Source organism: Sorex araneus, chromosome 2 (genome assembly GCF_027595985.1).
Source record: "Sorex araneus isolate mSorAra2 chromosome 2, mSorAra2.pri, whole genome shotgun sequence".
NCBI lineage: Eukaryota > Metazoa > Chordata > Mammalia > Eulipotyphla > Soricidae > Sorex > Sorex araneus.
The window spans coordinates 344,874,002-344,891,144 of record NC_073303.1 but is presented as its reverse complement, the minus strand read 5'-3'; the positions used below and the strand labels follow the sequence as shown (position 1 = coordinate 344,891,144).

Here is a 17,143-nt window from a genome sequence, read left to right as displayed (position 1 = left end):
TTTTAATTTTCCTTCTTACCAATGGACTTGCTTATGACTCTGCGGGGAAACATATATTCCAGGAGCTTCCTAAGAAAGATGCTGGGACAAATAAGTCTGGGGGGAACTGAGTGCTTGAGAATTCCTTTATTCTCTTCGTACATCAATTGCTAACTTCACTAGCTACAGAGCTCATTTATAAGAAATGCTTTTTCCTCAAAACATATCAGAGGTTCTTCGCTGTCTTTTAGCTTTCAGTATTGGTAGAAGTCCTTCTGCTCCTGGATCCATTTATTATGTTTATTATATCTCTGATGTTCAAATATCTTATGACACTATACTTTGGTAAAATATTTTTTTTCTCCACTGTTAGTATCTCAAATACAGTGGAATATTTAGTAACATTTGTATTTGTAAAATACAAATATTTTCCAACATTTTCTGAGCTTTACTTTCCCTGGTATTTCATCCTAAAACTAGACTACTATTAGCTGCATATTGGACCTCTTAGGTGTATCTTCCAATTTTATCCTTTCCCTTTCACTTATCTTTCCCTTCATCTTCCTTCCTTCATTTGTTTCTTATCTTTTGTTAATCTTCATTCCTAAAATTTATTCCTTATCCCTCATCCACTGAATATTTTATTTCTGCCCACATATTTCTTATTTGTTCCTGATCACACCAAGATTTATTTTGTAGAATGTTTTTTTCTAATATCCATGAGACTATATATTTTGCTATTTTTTTTAAAGCTTCCATCTCTTCCAAGCAGATGATTTGTTGCCTCAAATTCCTTCTGCTTCATCTAATGTTCCTTAGCTCTTTGCTCCTGTGATCTGTTAAGGGCAATGGGAGGTTATGGTGAGGCAGTAAGACAAAGTTGAGCCTTTTCAGTGAAACATCCTCGAAGATATGTAGGTTTCTTGAGGCAGTCAGAGCTTGCAAAGAAGTCACCACCTCTCGTCACTCCCCATCTTCTCTGTAGGAAGGGACAATAAGATTGTCAGCATTCTGGGGAGAAACTGCAAGATGGAAGGAGGAGTTTCCTCCTCCTCTGCGTGCACCTCATTGACAAGATTTGGTACCATTCCTAACTCCCACCTACCACTTCTTCCAATACTGGTGAGTTTGTAGTCTTTCTACAAAGTGACTCCAGAAAATAAAGACTTCTCCCCACATCTCCTATGGTGAAAGGGGCCAGTTTCCAGGCTTCACAATGTAGAAGAGCGGATTGGGGGAGTTTAACTGTTTAAAAGTTATGCGTCCTTACCCATTTTCAGGCCCAGGTCTCTCCCCTACCTTCAAGAGAACTTGGTACCTCCAGTCCTTGAGAATCTTTCTGGGGCTTGCTGGGGAGTTTTGCTTGGCTTCTTGTTATCTCTGCAGGCACCTGGGCGTTTACAAATCGGCTCAGCTAAATCAAGTGCCACTCATCCATTCCAAAAATACCTCAAGAGCTCTCTGATTTTCTATGCTCTTCCTTGTTCCTTTAGCCCAGTATGTATTTTTTTGTTTACTGTTAGTATAGAGTTTCTTCAGAACTGAGGGGGTAGAATTAAGCATGTTTCATCCACCATAATAGTTCTAATATAGGCTTTCACTCTTCAGTACTGCTCACCACATCAGGGCGCAAAAGGAGGTGGGGTGGGAACAATTAGTTTGTTAAAAGTTTGCCAATAATGGTTTCATCAGTTAGAGTTTTGTAGTACCACATGGAATTTACTCTTTTATTTTATCTGGTGTGTGTGGGGGGTGGTGGTGGCAGGGGGCTCTCAAATGATTTTCAGGGGAACTTCGGGGCCATTCCTATGGATACTCAGTCCCAAACTTTAGTTAAAAAACTAGGGTCTAAGAATACATGCATGGAAGGGACCACCAGAGCCCCAATGGCAGTGCTTGGAGGCCTCTAGGGTTATACTTGATCATGCTCAGATGTACACATGGTGCGGAAATGTACTAAACCTATTCTAATCTAACTGCATCTAACCCTTATACTGTCTTCCTATGCATGCAACCAGTTTATTTTTCAGGGAAATTTAAAGGTATCTTCATATAATGCTAAAAAAAGAAAAGTGTGAATAAAAGGTGGAATAAAAGGTTGAAAATTCAAGGATATATTTATTTTTATATGGGGAAGATCATGCAACCCAGAATCTAACAGAACACTAGTTGCAGGTGAAGATTTTGTTTGCTCTCCTGTAGATGACCCAGATGATGGTCACTAGGAGTTGGATATAATAAAAGTATTAAACACTGGAGAATACTTAGATGAGCAGCTTTGAAGGCATATGTTTATGAATTCCATCAAGCAAATGTCTCTGCAAAACCATTTGACAAAACTAAAAGTGACATAAGGACACTGGTGGAAGCAATGACTTTGGGCACTTTGGTGGCTCTAGGGTGCAGTAACTTTGTATATCAAAAAATAAACATTGTATTATTGTAACCATGTTACCTTAATTAGAATAGAATAATTTTTAAAAGAAAATAACTAGTTCCTCAGACCCTGAGCCACCCCACCTCCTCAAGCACTATCCAATCCCCCCCTGAGCCACCCTCCAGCACCGCTCCCAGTTTTCTCCCTTTCCCAGGTTTCTGCCCACTCCCCCACCTGACACCTCACCCACATGGCAGTAGTGGGCATGGCCTCCACGGAAGTGGGCGTGGCCTATTTTGGGGCAACTGCAGCTATTTTCCCCTTTCCTGGCACTTGGAAATCACATCTTCATTTCCATCACCTAATTCTATGGAGATTATCCTAGCCATCTCAAACACATTAGAACAATAGTCCAAAAGCGTATTACAATTGCACCATAATATTCTCTACAAGTCCAATATAAAAGAACACACCCTTTGAAGCTTCACTAGAGACCTCACCTAAGCTGCTGAGGAGCACCTGAGAGCAAGAGGGCAATACTGATAGTAAACTGGAAGTTTCCACCACCACATTACCACAAAAACATGAAGAAACAATGAAAATCCCCACCACAAGGAGAAGATGATGAAAAGTATCCAGGTGCCTCAACAAGCATTACCCACAAATATGATCTCTTCGATAAAGAATTCAGAGATGAAATGTTGAAGACGTTCAATGAACTAAAAAAAAAATGGTTCAACAGACATCCAGGAAATTAAAGGAGGATATGAAAGAAACAATAGAATGGACAGCCAAGAAAATACAGGAAGAAATGAGAGCAGAAATAAAAAAGCTACAAAATGAAATGTCATGAATTAAGGATTCTGTAGATGAAATTGAAAACTAAGTGGGTTCCCTCAATAGTAGAATGGCCACAGCCAAAGACAGAATCAGTGAGCTTGAAGACGAGCTGCAGGAAGCTTACAGGCAACAACAAGCAATGGGAAAAGACCTCAAAATAGCTTTTAGGCAAATCAGAGGCCTAGGGGATGATTTCAAGAGGAACAACATTAGAATCACTGGAGTACCAGAAGGACAGGGAGACAACCCCAATGAAAAAGACTCAGTTAAAAATATCATTGCTGAAAAGTTCCCAGAGCTAGAGAATGCAGGTATCCAGACCCAAGGAGCCTGAAGAGTGCCAACTAAAAGAGACCCTAGTGAAAAGACTCCAAGACATATCATAGTCAGAATGATGGATGCCACAGATAGAGACACAATACTGCAAGAAGCAAGGTCAAAGAAGGAAATCACATACAAAGGAGAAACCCTTAGATTTATAGCAGACCTATCAGAGGAAACCCTCCAAGCCTGAAGACAACGGGAGGATATAGAGAAAAACTTAATGAAATGAACGCCTCACCAAGAATACTTTATCTGGCTAAACTCTCACTCAAACTTGAAGGAACGACACACTATTTCATGGATAAAAAACAGCTCAGGGACTTCGTAGACTCAAAACCAAATTTTAAAGAAGAACTAAAGGGGCTACTGTAAGACAAGGAAAAAACCCTACAAGCACAACAAACCCCTACAGAAAGATGGTACAAAACCCATGACAATAATCTCCCTCTATGTCAATGGTCTAAACGCACTAATTAAGAGACCCAGAGTGGCAAAATGGATTTGGAAACTAAACCCAACATTCTGCTGCCTGCAAGAAACACATCTGAACAGTCAAGAGCAAACACAGACTCAAAGTCAAAGGATGAAAAACAATCCTGCAAGCAAATAACTCCCTCAAAAAAGCTGGGGTGGCTATACTAGTATCTGACAACACAGATTTCAGGTTGAAAAAGATTAAAAGGGACAGCTAAGGCCAATTTTTACTAGTCATGGGATATGTACAGTAGGAAGAAATCACACTCCTAAACATGTATGCACCTAATGAGGGACCAGCTTAAAACAACTATTAACAGATTTTAACAAGGACATTACTAACAACACAATAGTAATCGGAGACTTCAACACTGCCCTATCACCTCTAGATAGACCTACAGAATTAAAACTCAGAAAGGAAACACTGGCTTTTAAGGAAGAGATAGAAGAGAGAGAGAGAGCGCTAATAGATCTATTCAGGGCTTTACATCCCAAAAAGAAAGAATGCAGATTTTTTTTCCAGTGAACACAGAACATTTTTCAAAATAGACTATGTGCTGAGTCACAAAACATACCTCAATAGAATCAGGAAGATAGAAATTGTATAAACTACCTTTGCAGACCACGATGCACTGAAGTTATAAGTCAACCACGCACAGACTGCTGGTGGGAATGCCAAATGGCTCAGCCCTTTTGGAAAATAGCATGGACGCTTCTCAAAAAATTAGAAATTGAGCTCCCATTTGACCCAGCAATACCACTTCTGGGAATATATCCTGGAGATGCAAAAAAAGTATAGTAGAAATGACATCTGCACTTATATGTTCATCGCAGCACTGTTTATAATAGACAGAATCTGGAAAAACCTTGAGTGCCCAAGAATAGATGACTAGTTAAAGAAATATTGGTACATCTACACAATAGAATACTATGCAGCTGTTAGAAAAAATGAAGTCATGAAATTTGTATATAGGTGGATCAACATGTAAAGTATCATGTTATGTGAAGTGAGTCAGAAAGAGAGGGACAGACATAGGAAGATTGTACTCATTTGTGGAATGTAAAGTAACAGAATGGGAGACTAACACCCAAGAACAGCAGAGATAAGTACCAAAAGGATTGCTCCACAGCTTAGAAGCCAGCCTTGCATGCTGGGGGAAAAGGTAGCTCAGATAGGGAAGGGACCACCAAGCAAAGGGTGCTAGGAGGGCCCGCTTGGGATGGGAGGAAAGTAGACTATATACCAAATATTATGGCCACTTAATACCTCTACTGTAAACCACAACACCCAAAAGGAGAGAGAGAGCGCAAAATGGAATGCCATGCCACAGAGGCGGGGTGGGGTAGGGGTGGGAGAAGGAGGTGGGGTTGGTGGGACCATTGGTGGTGGAAAATGGGCACTGGTAGAGGGATGGGTATTCAACCATTAAGTGACTGAAACACAAGCACGAAGGTTTGTAAGTCTGTAATGGTACCCCACAGTGATTCACTAATAAAAAAAATTAAAAAAAGAAAATATCTAATTAGATAAGGAATAAATTGCAAGATAAAAGAGCTTATGTACTATGTTAAAGCTTCTCAATGAATATATGATTTGAATCAGAAAATGCAAAGATTTTCAAAATATAAGGTTAGCGTGCCTGACAATAAAACAATGACTGAAACTTCAAGAAAAATGAAAGGAAGCCTGATAAGAAATTAATTGCTCAGGGGATAAAAAGTGAAGAGTGGGAAGTCTAGTCTTCCCATGTGTGTACATTTTCACACATGCATGGATATTTGTGTGCACTCATTCATGATTGTGATGATCTACCGATGGAACAGACCCAGTGGATTCAGAAGCTGACAGGTCAGTTCACAGAAGATAAGCACTTGTTATGTGAATTTTCTTTGCTGAAATCAACATTAAGGGTCAAAATAATGTGTTGACGAGAACATGAACTCAGTGGAGTAACAAGAATTTTCTTAGGTCAGTCAAGGCACTTGATTGACAGCTAGAATATCCTTTAGCAATGGATTATAACTTTTAAATAATTGCTGTTTTAAGGTAAACTATGAAAGTAAATACTAATAAGTGAAAAATTTTTGTTGAGCACAGAATAACTTAAGTTTAGAGAAAGAAGTGTGGAAATTGAAGGGATTAAAAAAATTAAGAATAAAGACAATATGGAGACAAAGTCAGTGGCAGGTGGGAAATTTTGCACAAGAAAGATAAATCAATCCTGGCCATTGTGTGAAGAGGCGAAGGCTGAGTGGTTGAGACAACGCTGCCCACCTTGAGCAGTAGTTGACTTCTTCACTCTTCACATAGAACCCAGGAGTAGGAGATTCAGAATCGAATTGCTGGTCTCTTCTCTATCTTACCTACCCTCAACCCCACACACTCTTGTGGTAGATTCCGGATGGGCGTTGGAACACTGCATGACTGAAACCTAATCAGTTTTGGATGATCTCACGATGATTCAATAAAAAAAATTCCTTAAAAAAAACAAGAAAAGAAAAGAATCTCTTCTCCTGCCCACTTGTGAGATTTTTTGATCTTCAGCTACATTCTTCATGAGGAACTGAGTCATCAAAGATAATGGCCAGCAATGTTAGCAACAAGACAGTCCCTCGCTTCAGGAACTCCTGTGTATTCACTGGGAATCTGAATATTCTGGTGGTCAAGAAGTCTGCTGTGGAGGCAGCACTGTAGCAGCACTGTCATCCCATTGTTCATTGATTTGCTCGAAAGGGCACCAGTAACGTCTCCATTGTGTTACTGTTTTTGGCAAATCAAATACACCATGGATAGCTTGCCAGGAGTTGCCATGCGGGTGGGATACTCTTGGTAGCTTGCTGGGCTCTCTGAGAGGGGTGGAGGAATTGAACCCAGGTTGGCCGTGTCCAAGGCAAATGCCCTACCCTCTGTGCTATGGCTCCAGTCCCTGTGGAGGCAGTCTTCTCAAAATATGGCAAATTGTTGTCTGCTCTTTTCATAAGGGCTTTGTCTTTGATCAATGTGTTAATGAGAGAAAGGCCCGTGCTCCTGAGGCAGGAGAGGGTGACAGAATGATTGCTCACCAGGTTTTAGACATTATTCTGGCCGCAAGCCAAAAGAGAACTGAGGAAAAGCAGGTGTGAAACAATCTGCAGTGATGGATGGCGTCTCTTTTGATTTGGACTCTGACTTTCCACAGGATTATTGTGACAGTTTTGCAGCAGGTGTTTCTCCTCTCCCTATTGCGAGGGCTGGAGTGCCCTCAAAATGCCAGCGTGTATCAGGAAACACCTCACGATGGAGCAAAAGTGACTTCAGTTCTAAGAGTGGCCAGAGAGGATCTTCCACGTCTGGGACGTTGAAAAGAAATGACATTCAGGCTATCAAGAAGGAGCTGACTCAGATGAAACAAAAAGTGGGTTCTCTAATGGAAAACCTGGAAACAAACGAACAGGAAGAGAGCAAACAAGCAGTAGAGATGAAGAATCATAAGTTAGAAGAGGAGCAGAGCCGAAACTCCCTGAAGAAATAGGAGAAGAATGTGAAGATGGATACTAGGGGTGGGGGCCAGGGGTTGCAGATGACTCTGCTGAGGAGGGGACCTACTTGCTGTTGATGATAATGAAGATGGGGGGAAGACAGGCTGGACTTGATCAAGGATGGTGAGACTGCAAAGGCAGGATAACAGAGATAGTGTCAGTGGTGAGGGTGACTCTTTAACACATAGGGTTTAAGAAATTTGTCTCATTATCTAGGAGCTTGTCTAAGACTAAAAGTTTCACCAGATCCTCCCTCCTAGTATCTTAAACACATGCTCACTGTTTTTCCCATCCTTGTTCTTCCCATGTTCATTTATTCATATTTCCCTGAGCATAATCTCATTTTCACTTCCTTTGACGCTCCTAGTAGTTGAGTATTACCCTGTAATTTTTGCTTTTAATTTTGATGTGTATTTATGACTTAAGAATAAGGATGTGTGGCTTTTATCAACTGTCTAGAAGACATTCTCTTGTTATACAGGTAGTACAGTTCCTTCCATTCATACATGAGTCCAGTAGTTGCTTCCCTAACTGCAAAAGCAACTGCATTAGTTAAGTAGTACTTGAGAGCAGCTTTGAGTTTGAGGCCTGTGTGTTTAATCACACATGAGAGTGCAATGTGGAACTGTTCAACACAAATGTAGAAGTGTATTTTTGTGAATGAGAGTTGGCATATCAAATGCATCTTTTATAAACAATAATAGTAAAACTAAAAAAGAGATAAATCCTGAACCAAAATGTTTCTTCACCCACAACTGGTTCAACCCTTTTGGAAAACTATGTGGACGCTTCTCAAAAAATTAGAAATTGAGCTCCCATTTGACCCAGCAATACCACTTCTTGGAATATACCATGGAGATGCAAAAACGTATAGTAGAAATGACACTGCACTTGTGTGTTTGTTGCATCACTGTTTACAATAGCCAGAATCTTGAAAAAACCAAGAATTCACGAATAATTGTTACTATTTAAAATAACAATATACACCTGGGAGGGAAAGGGTTTTTGTCCTCATCCTTTTCCCCTCTCAGCAGCATGGCAACCACCATCGTTTAGTGCCAATTGGACAGAGAGGTAGGAGCTTGCAATGATGAGATGCATGGAGTATCTCGAAATGGGGGGTGGGGGCAGAACCGGCCCTGCTTCCTGCCCTAATGAGAACCCAGCGACCTCCCATGAACAGCTCCCCGGCTCCTGAGCAGCCATGATCCCAAACCAATCTCGGAATGCAGCGGCTGCTGGCAGAAATACCTCTGGTCTTAATACCAGAATCCCAAAACTGGGCGGCCAATTTCACGATCGTGCAACATCCATCATATGCTCATTGTTATCAACAATAGAAAACATACGATCTAACGATGCCATTCTGACAGGTCTGATTGTTGAGGGGGGAAAACTCCAAATAATGAGAGTGAGTTTTTGGTCAAAAATTGAATGCTATCATATAACAATGAGAGTTAATTGAAAATCATCTGCCACACAGCCAGAGGGGTAGAGGGAGGGAGGGTGTCTGGGGTTCTCGGTGGTGGATCATGTGCACTGGTGAAGGGATGGGTGTTTGATCATTGTATGACTGAGACTTGATGCTGAAAGCCCTGTAACTGTTCTCACCGTGCCTCAATTAAAAAGCATAAAATTTGAAAAATAAATTTAAAAAAATATACAGGGTCAGAGAGATAGTATAAAGGTTAAAATGCTTGCCTTTGCAGCACCTAGTTCATTCCAGTCCCTTGCACTTAAAACAGTTCCTCAATCACCACCAGAGCTAGGCGTAATCCCTGGCACCACTGGGTGTGGCCCATTCCCCCACAAAATAGCATGCAAAATATGCACACTTATTGTTCAAAAATGTTAAAAATATTAGTTGATGCAAACTTATTAGAGTATAGTTACTACTGCAACTAACACTATGTTAAGTATTCCTTAACGTGAAATGGAAAATCAGGCCAAAATTGATATATTGACCAGGCAAAATTTGCCCAATGTTTTTGCAACATTGAGATTATCACCATGAAGTAAGCCTATTAGTGTTATTGACTTTTAAAAGCCCGTATTCACTTAACTGTTCCAAGGGAAAAAGAAGATGAAGGCATCAACTTACAAAACAGCTTTAAGTCTCTAGTGTGTAAAAATAAAAGGTCCGTTAATTTGTGTTCTATTTCACACTGCTTATTGGGAAAGTCTCTAAGTCCCTCTTACATATGCATAACTGATGTTTTATCGTAGATTCAATGGGATGCCTGAAGAACATTCTTTTACATGGAAGATCAGTCAAAATGACAGTTCGGAAACTGCTCTCCCATTGTGAGTATGGTAAGACATCCTGCAATGGGCAGAAAGGTTATGAGCACAGGACTCCAGAATAGTGATTCTACTGATTCCGAACAACTTCCTGAGTCTGTTCTTGGAACCCAAGGAGAGAGGTCATGGATACATGTCCTCACACTGAATTTTTTCAAGACTCTTTCTCTGAAATTTTTAGAAAACAATTTATCAAACTTTGTTCCCTTTTTAACTCTCTATAAACTGACTTCCTACTTTCTGAAATTGCTTATATCAAAGCTCCCCAAACTTGGCTGTATGATTCTTACTCGTCTTAATTAACTCCACTTCTATTTTCTCATTTTAAACTTTATTTAGACACTCTACATAGGAAATTACAGGAAGTTTCCAGGCCTATAATGCTCCCCCTCCAGTCTCATCAGTCCATGTCCCCATACCTCCTGTTTAACCCAGATTCACACCCACACCACAACTGTCAGGTACATTTTATTTATTTATTTATTTATTTATTTATTTATTTATTTATATAAATTTATATATTGAATCACAGTGAGAGAAGTTACAAAGCTTTCGGGTTTAAGTATCGGTCATACAATGATGAAATACCCATCCTTTCACCAGTGCATGTTTTCCACCACCAAAAACCCCAGTATAACCCCCATCCCACACTCTCCCCCTACCTGTATGGCAGATGATTTCCATATTACTCTTTCTCTACTTCGACTACATTCAATATTTCAACACCAGACCCACCATTTTTATATGGGATTTTACCCCAACACTAAGATTATGAATAACATATGATTTTGAAATTCTATCTGCCAAAAGCTGCTAGGTTCCAAGATATGTTTCTGAGTCTATGGGATCACGACCGTTAAGCAGCTTGATCAGTAGCCAGAGAGGCCATTTGTGGACAGCAACTTGGGGTCTCCTTGGGGCAGGGAAAGAAAGGGCCAGCTCCACCCCCATCCTGTGAGGCCAAGCATGTCTCCTCACTGAGGGCTCATACTGGACTGTCCACTGGCCTCTGGAAGATGGTGGTCACTGAGCTGCCAGGGGGGACAGGTGGAGGGACGACACCTTTCCCCACTTGTGGTGGCCCAGCGCCGGAAACCCAATGTGGAGTCCAGACGAATTTCTGCCAAGAGCTGCTGGGTTCCGAGATTTGTTTCTGAGTCTCTGGGATCATGGCTGTTAAGCAGCTTGATCAGGAGCCAGAGAGGCCATTTGTGGGTGGTGACTCAGGGTCTCATTGGGGCGGGGGAGGAAAGGGCCGGCTCCACCCCCATCCCATGAGGCCCCATGTGTCTCATCACCGTAGGCCCATAAGTCAGGTACATTTTAAATTCTTGTACAGAAGTGTTGGATCTTAATGCTTATGATAGTGTTGGATCCGGTGGTTTAGAGATGTACAGATACTATGCATTTACACTTTACAGGGGACCTCTTGTTTTCCCATCAAGTTCTCAGTCTCTACTTAGTCAATTTATCAAACATGGATTGCATTTTGGTCCTTGCTTTATGCTCTAACATCTTCACATACCTTCCACTGGCAATTTTAAACAGCCTTCTGTCCAACCCGGATCATTTTCCTGATACCTAGACTTGTATTCCACCTGCCGACAGAACAGTTTGATGGGCACATGAGAAGTATCATTGTTGACTTCTTTTCAAGCACCTGACACTGTACTACAGTGGAAAAGAAAAGTTGCAGACATTACATGCTATATATCTCTAAAAGAAAACTGACAATGCTATCTCTTCTCTTGACTCAAATATGCTCCTATACAGAGCATATTGGAAGTGTCACTTCCTGAGATAGGTGTATTGGGCTAAACAGTGGCCATCAAAATATGTCAGGCCAGAACTCATAAATGTGAGTCACCTGGAAAAATGTGATTAAATTTTAAAATCTTGAGATGAGATAACTTGGTATGGTGTGGGTCCTAAAGGTAAGACAAAAGAAAAGTTGAGGGAGTACCATTTGAAGATGTAAATGGACTGGACTTAGGTGTAGCTTTAGGCATAAGCCACAGAGGACCTGAACCCTCAGAAGCTAGAAGAAGAAGGTAGGAACCAGCCCGACCACTTTCTGAGAGTGTGTGCCCTGCTGGGGCTTTGGTTTTGAACTTCTATGCTCTAAAACTATAAGAAAATAAAGTCTTATTGCTTTAAGCTATTGAATCTGTCCTAATTTATTACAGCAGGCCTAGGAAACCAATACAAAACACTTGATTAAGTTTTCCTGTTGAAGAGCCTGAATTCTGCATTTAAGCTGATTCATAATTGTCTCTTTATTGTCCTGCTGCTCCTTAAAAGCAGGACTCTGTTCTCTCCCAACTGACAGACTATATATACTGAAAGATTGGACAAAATGTTTATGTTCGTTTTAATGATTAGTATAGGATCGCATGTATCTATGTGGTGCACACAGCTCTTCAAAGAGTCTTGTTTAATACATTGAAAATCAATGTATCACTTCTTTTGTTTGTTTGTATTGTTTTGTTTGTCTTTGGGCCACACCCAGCTGCGCTCAGGATTTACTCCCAGCTCTGTACTTATGAATTACTCCTAGCAGTGCGTGGGGACCATAGGGGTGCCAGGGATTGAACATGGGTCAGTCTTGTGCAAAGCCAAGTGCCCTATCCATTGTACTATCTCTCTAGCCTCTAAGAGAATAGTAAAAGAGAATGTCTCTTTTAATAATTCAAATAATTAAAAAATTCATACAAATTGTCTTGTAGGGAGGGACTAGAAAGAAAGTAGTCTAGGCACTACCCAGGTTAGATTCCCAATCCCAGAGCACATATCCTGGATTACACCCTTAATATATGTCTTTTAAAAGTCAGCTCATATATTTGTGTATATCCTCAGAGGGGATGGGCTCCAGCTTCCCTCCCTGCCCTGAGCAGAGCTCCCAGCGGCCGAAGACCATGGGAACCTAGTCACAGCCATGCTCAAGGGCCCTCTCCACACGTTCGGACAAGCCTCATGCATGAAGGTACTAGCAGAAGAACCCAGGTGTGTGTAATCCCATCAATGGCCAACATCCAGAGACTTAAAAGCAAGCTCCCAGAAACTTCTCATAACCTACTTCTCCCTATGGGACAAACTAGCAAGCTACTGAGAGTTTCCTGCCCACATGTGACAGCCTTGCAAGCTTTCCATGGTGTATTCATATGCTAAAGCCAGTAACAAGCTGGATCTCATTCCCCTGACTCCAATGCGGCATCGTTGAGAAGGCTGAGTGGAAAGAGACTTCTAAAATCTCAGGGATAGGACAAATGGAGAGGTTATTGAGCCCGCTCGAGAAATCGACGATCAACAGGATTTTGTGATTCGTGATTGTATATATATATATATATATATATATATATATATATATATATATATGCACTTCCCAAAGTTTTGAGGTGAGAAAACATAGCAAAGGATCTCACATAAGATTTAGTGAATGCAAATCCTTTTACTTAAGCCAGGCTCCTTAAGAAGTCTATTATTCATAATTACATGCATTATGTGTTTAAAAGACAAAGGGCTTAGCCTGGTAAATCTCTATGCTTTGTCTTAGATCTACAGCTGGCAGCCACCACATGAGAACACATAAGCACATATGAGCATACAACTCTAATTAACCCTGTTTGTGGAGGGTGAGTGCATTCATGACACAAGGAGACACAACAGAAGGAGAGATAGATACACTTAGAGTATTAGTCATTTGCATATAAAGTGCTCCAATTAAAAGGGTGGATGTATATTTGAACAACGGAGTAGAAAAGCAGCTTAAAAGCACAATCCATGTCAATCTAAATTTGTATTAAAAGATGGGAGATAATAGGTATTATTTCTCATTAAATGCACGTAAATATTTCTCTACAATAAAAAAATTGTTAAATAAATATTTTTGTAGGAGAGGTTTTGTTCCTCTCTAAAAAAAATCTGTAAGCATGATTGTCATAGCTCAACCTAGAAGGGGGCATGAGTATGGAGTGGAGGATGGGACAGGCCTGTACAGAGCATATTTCCATAAGAAGGCCTATATGAAGGAAGAATAAATCAAAGAATACCCATAAAATATAAATCCTATAAAGACCCCCCCCATCACTCTCCTCTATTAATAGTCATCACAATTTTGCCTGGTTGGCTTTAAACAATGGCTCAAAGCATCAAAGTGACAGCTCGGCTGGCTCCTCCCCAAGGCCGTGGGAGGAGAATCCATCTGTGGAATTGTAGGTTTGCAGCAGCCTAGCTCCAGTCTCTGTAGCCTTCTGCCCCTTGTGTCTCTCTGTCTTATCTTACTAGGATATCAGGGGTTAGGTTAAGGCACCCCCTAATTCTATAGACTTTATCTTTAACTCTCAGACTTTTACAAAGACCTTCTTTCCAAATTAGGCTACAGTCTGAGATTCCCTGTGGTCATGAATATTGGTGGGCAATCTGTCAACCCAGTACAATGTCATGGCATTTGAACACTTGAAACTCATGAGGTAAATGCACCAGAGACATGAGTGTTGGACTACACACACACACACACACACACACACACACACAAAATATTATATACACACATGTGTGTGTATTCTTAAAATCGGCATTATGAACAAGCATTCCTCATTACAGCAATTTCTCCTACAGCTAACCAACAAATTCAGGGAAGGATGTTTAAAATAGTATTGGGTTTTTTCTTTGGGGAGTGTCATGCATTTTGGGCCAGACCCAGCAGTACTCAGGCAAGTGCCCCAACCCCTGTACTGTCTCTCCAGAACAAGGATAGTATAGAATGTAAGGAATTGCTTTGTGTAATCTCTTTTCCAAATCAGCAGTTCTCAAATGTTGCTTCACAATCTTTTGCAGAGGGCTCAAGCCCTGGCACCATGTGGCCCCCAAGCACTTTCTGGGAGCAATCCTCTCAGCACAAACCCATAAGCAGAAATACCCCCTCTGACCCTAACACAACCACCCCCAATTCCCCCCCAAAGTTACATTTCACAATTAACTGGAGGCTTGTGAAATACACACATTTGCTGGGCTCTCCCTGCAATTATACATTTGTGCCCAGATGCTTAGGGACCAAGCTTTGCTTTTCACTGTCCCTTTTTAAGATCACCCATTACAAGTTCCACATACTCTCAAGAGGGAAAATCTTTATTATCCAGTTCCCACCTACAATCATTGTGAAAAGTGAAGTAGAATTCAGTAGTGGATAAAGAATTTTCACGTGTGTTCATTTGTATCTTGCATATATTTTTCTTAATGTTTTTAGCAAAATCTTTTAGTCATCATTTTTATTTTAAGATACATTTGGTATTAAATAAATAAACGTCCTTCAGCCAAGACAGAACAGTCAATGACAGAAAATATCACTAATATAGTCACATCACTTTACCATAGGCTACAGTGTATGGGGGAAAAGGAAGTGATACTAACATCTTAAAATGAGAAATAATGATAATTTGGACAATAGAAAGAAAAAAGTACATGTAATGGTTTAACCATAGTAAGATTTTTTGCTATAACTGAATAATTGTGACATAGCAGGTTCAATTTTTCTCTACACAAGCACAGGTAGATAAAATTAGTGGGAAAAAAATGTGTTCCTGGGTTAATAAAAATCACACTGCAAATAAAAGTCCAAAACGAGAATGATTATAGGGCAAGATGTTGCTATAAGCATCTTTTCATAATCTTCTAAAACAACAAACAGCAAAATATTAGTGTGGTTTCGATCAGTTTCCATATATACTAAAAATGACTTTTTTATTCAGCTAAATTACTGATTTGTGAAGAAATCAAATTATTTTGAAGTTTCAACTATATTCTACAAAAGCTACTGTTGCAGAAGAGGGAAATACAATACAGTGGGTAAGCCACTTGCCTTGCATGCAGCCAACCTAGGTTTGATTCCCCAGTCCCATGTAAGGTCCCCTGAACACTGCCAGGAATGATCTCTGATGGTAGAGCCAGCTAAACCCTGAGCACAGCAGGTGTGGCCCCCAAAACAAACACACAAAAAAATCATTGTTCTGGTAGGTAAGCTCAACTATAATTTTCTGAAGAAGCAAACATCAAATATGTAATTTAGAAGACAAAACAAGTTCTGTTGCCAGTCCTCCAAAATTCTAAAGAGTATAATCTCTAACTACACTATGTGTTTTAAAGCACATGAAAAAAGTATCCCTGGGCTGAGGGGGAGGGGAATGGTTTAGGAAATGAATGCCTCTGTCTAGTTCTCAAGGATTCCAAGCACGGTAGTTGAAATTTTATCTCACTTACTTTTTAAGAATGTTAGGAAAACAATGTTTTCAGGGAAACCTGTTTCATGTTTGAAAGTGATGCTAAAATATGCTATTGTCATAACCATATTTGAGCTATGTGTTTAAAGAATGTTGCAACACACTCTTTGAAAGGAAGGAAAACACAGATTTTTCTCTCTTCTGGTAAGAACACCCTTTTCATTGTCAAATAGCATAGCTCATATAGCAAATATGCTCTGCAGTCTATAATAATCATTCAAATAAAGGAGGTTAAAATGAGAATATAGAACATTTTATTTCTAAAGCATAGATTGTTTTTGTTTACTGTCAATGGCTAATAAAAATAAAAGATATTTTATTTCAATTTTAAATTGCTAGAGCTTATCAATGACTACCATGAAGGAGTAAAATGTATTTATAGCCAGGATATTAAGGATTGACTCATATCAATGAGTATCGAAATAATGAGGCAAATATAAAAATTGACTTATTTTAATTACTTGTTATCACAGTATTTTAGTGCATTTTTCTCTTTAGAAATCATTTTATTTATCATAATTTTTGATTGTGTGTGGTGCCAGGGATTGAACTCAGGTCTCATATACACAAAGTGCATGCTTTAGTGTTATAGAGTACTTACTTATAATAAAATTCTACGTGGGAAATAGGTTCATGATCTTGGACTGTAACATTTGTTTGGGGATTGTGCTTATTCATTTAACAAATATTTAAAGTATCATAATTAAATAGAAGGAAAATTAAGATATAATACTTGTCTGCAAAGAATCTTTTATCTCCAAGAATGTGTACATATATATATATGTACATATACAAAATACATATATACATACATATCACTTGTATCACTTGTCATCCCACTGCTCATCGAGTTGCTCAAGTGGGCACCAGTAACATCTCCATTATATATATACATATATACATATGTATATATATATATAATTTGTTTTAATTTCTCTTTATTCTCTGTGCTTTCTTACAGTTAACTAGGGAGAGCAGGCTGTAAAGGTGTCGTGTATAGAGTAGTCTCACAAGAACTTAAGACTTAGAAATGTTTCATTTAAATCTTATCATC

General features: G+C 39.7%; 1 protein-coding gene and 1 pseudogene across 3 annotated transcripts in view; one reads left to right on the top strand and one right to left on the bottom strand.

Annotated features, from left to right (window-relative positions):
• Positions 1-17,143, bottom strand: part of DTNA (dystrobrevin alpha) — a 367,610-nt gene that overhangs the window by 273,757 nt on the left and 76,710 nt on the right. The gene's annotated exons all lie outside the window — the stretch shown is intronic.
• LOC101551647 (heterogeneous nuclear ribonucleoproteins C1/C2-like) lies at positions 6,576-7,708 on the top strand (annotated as a pseudogene).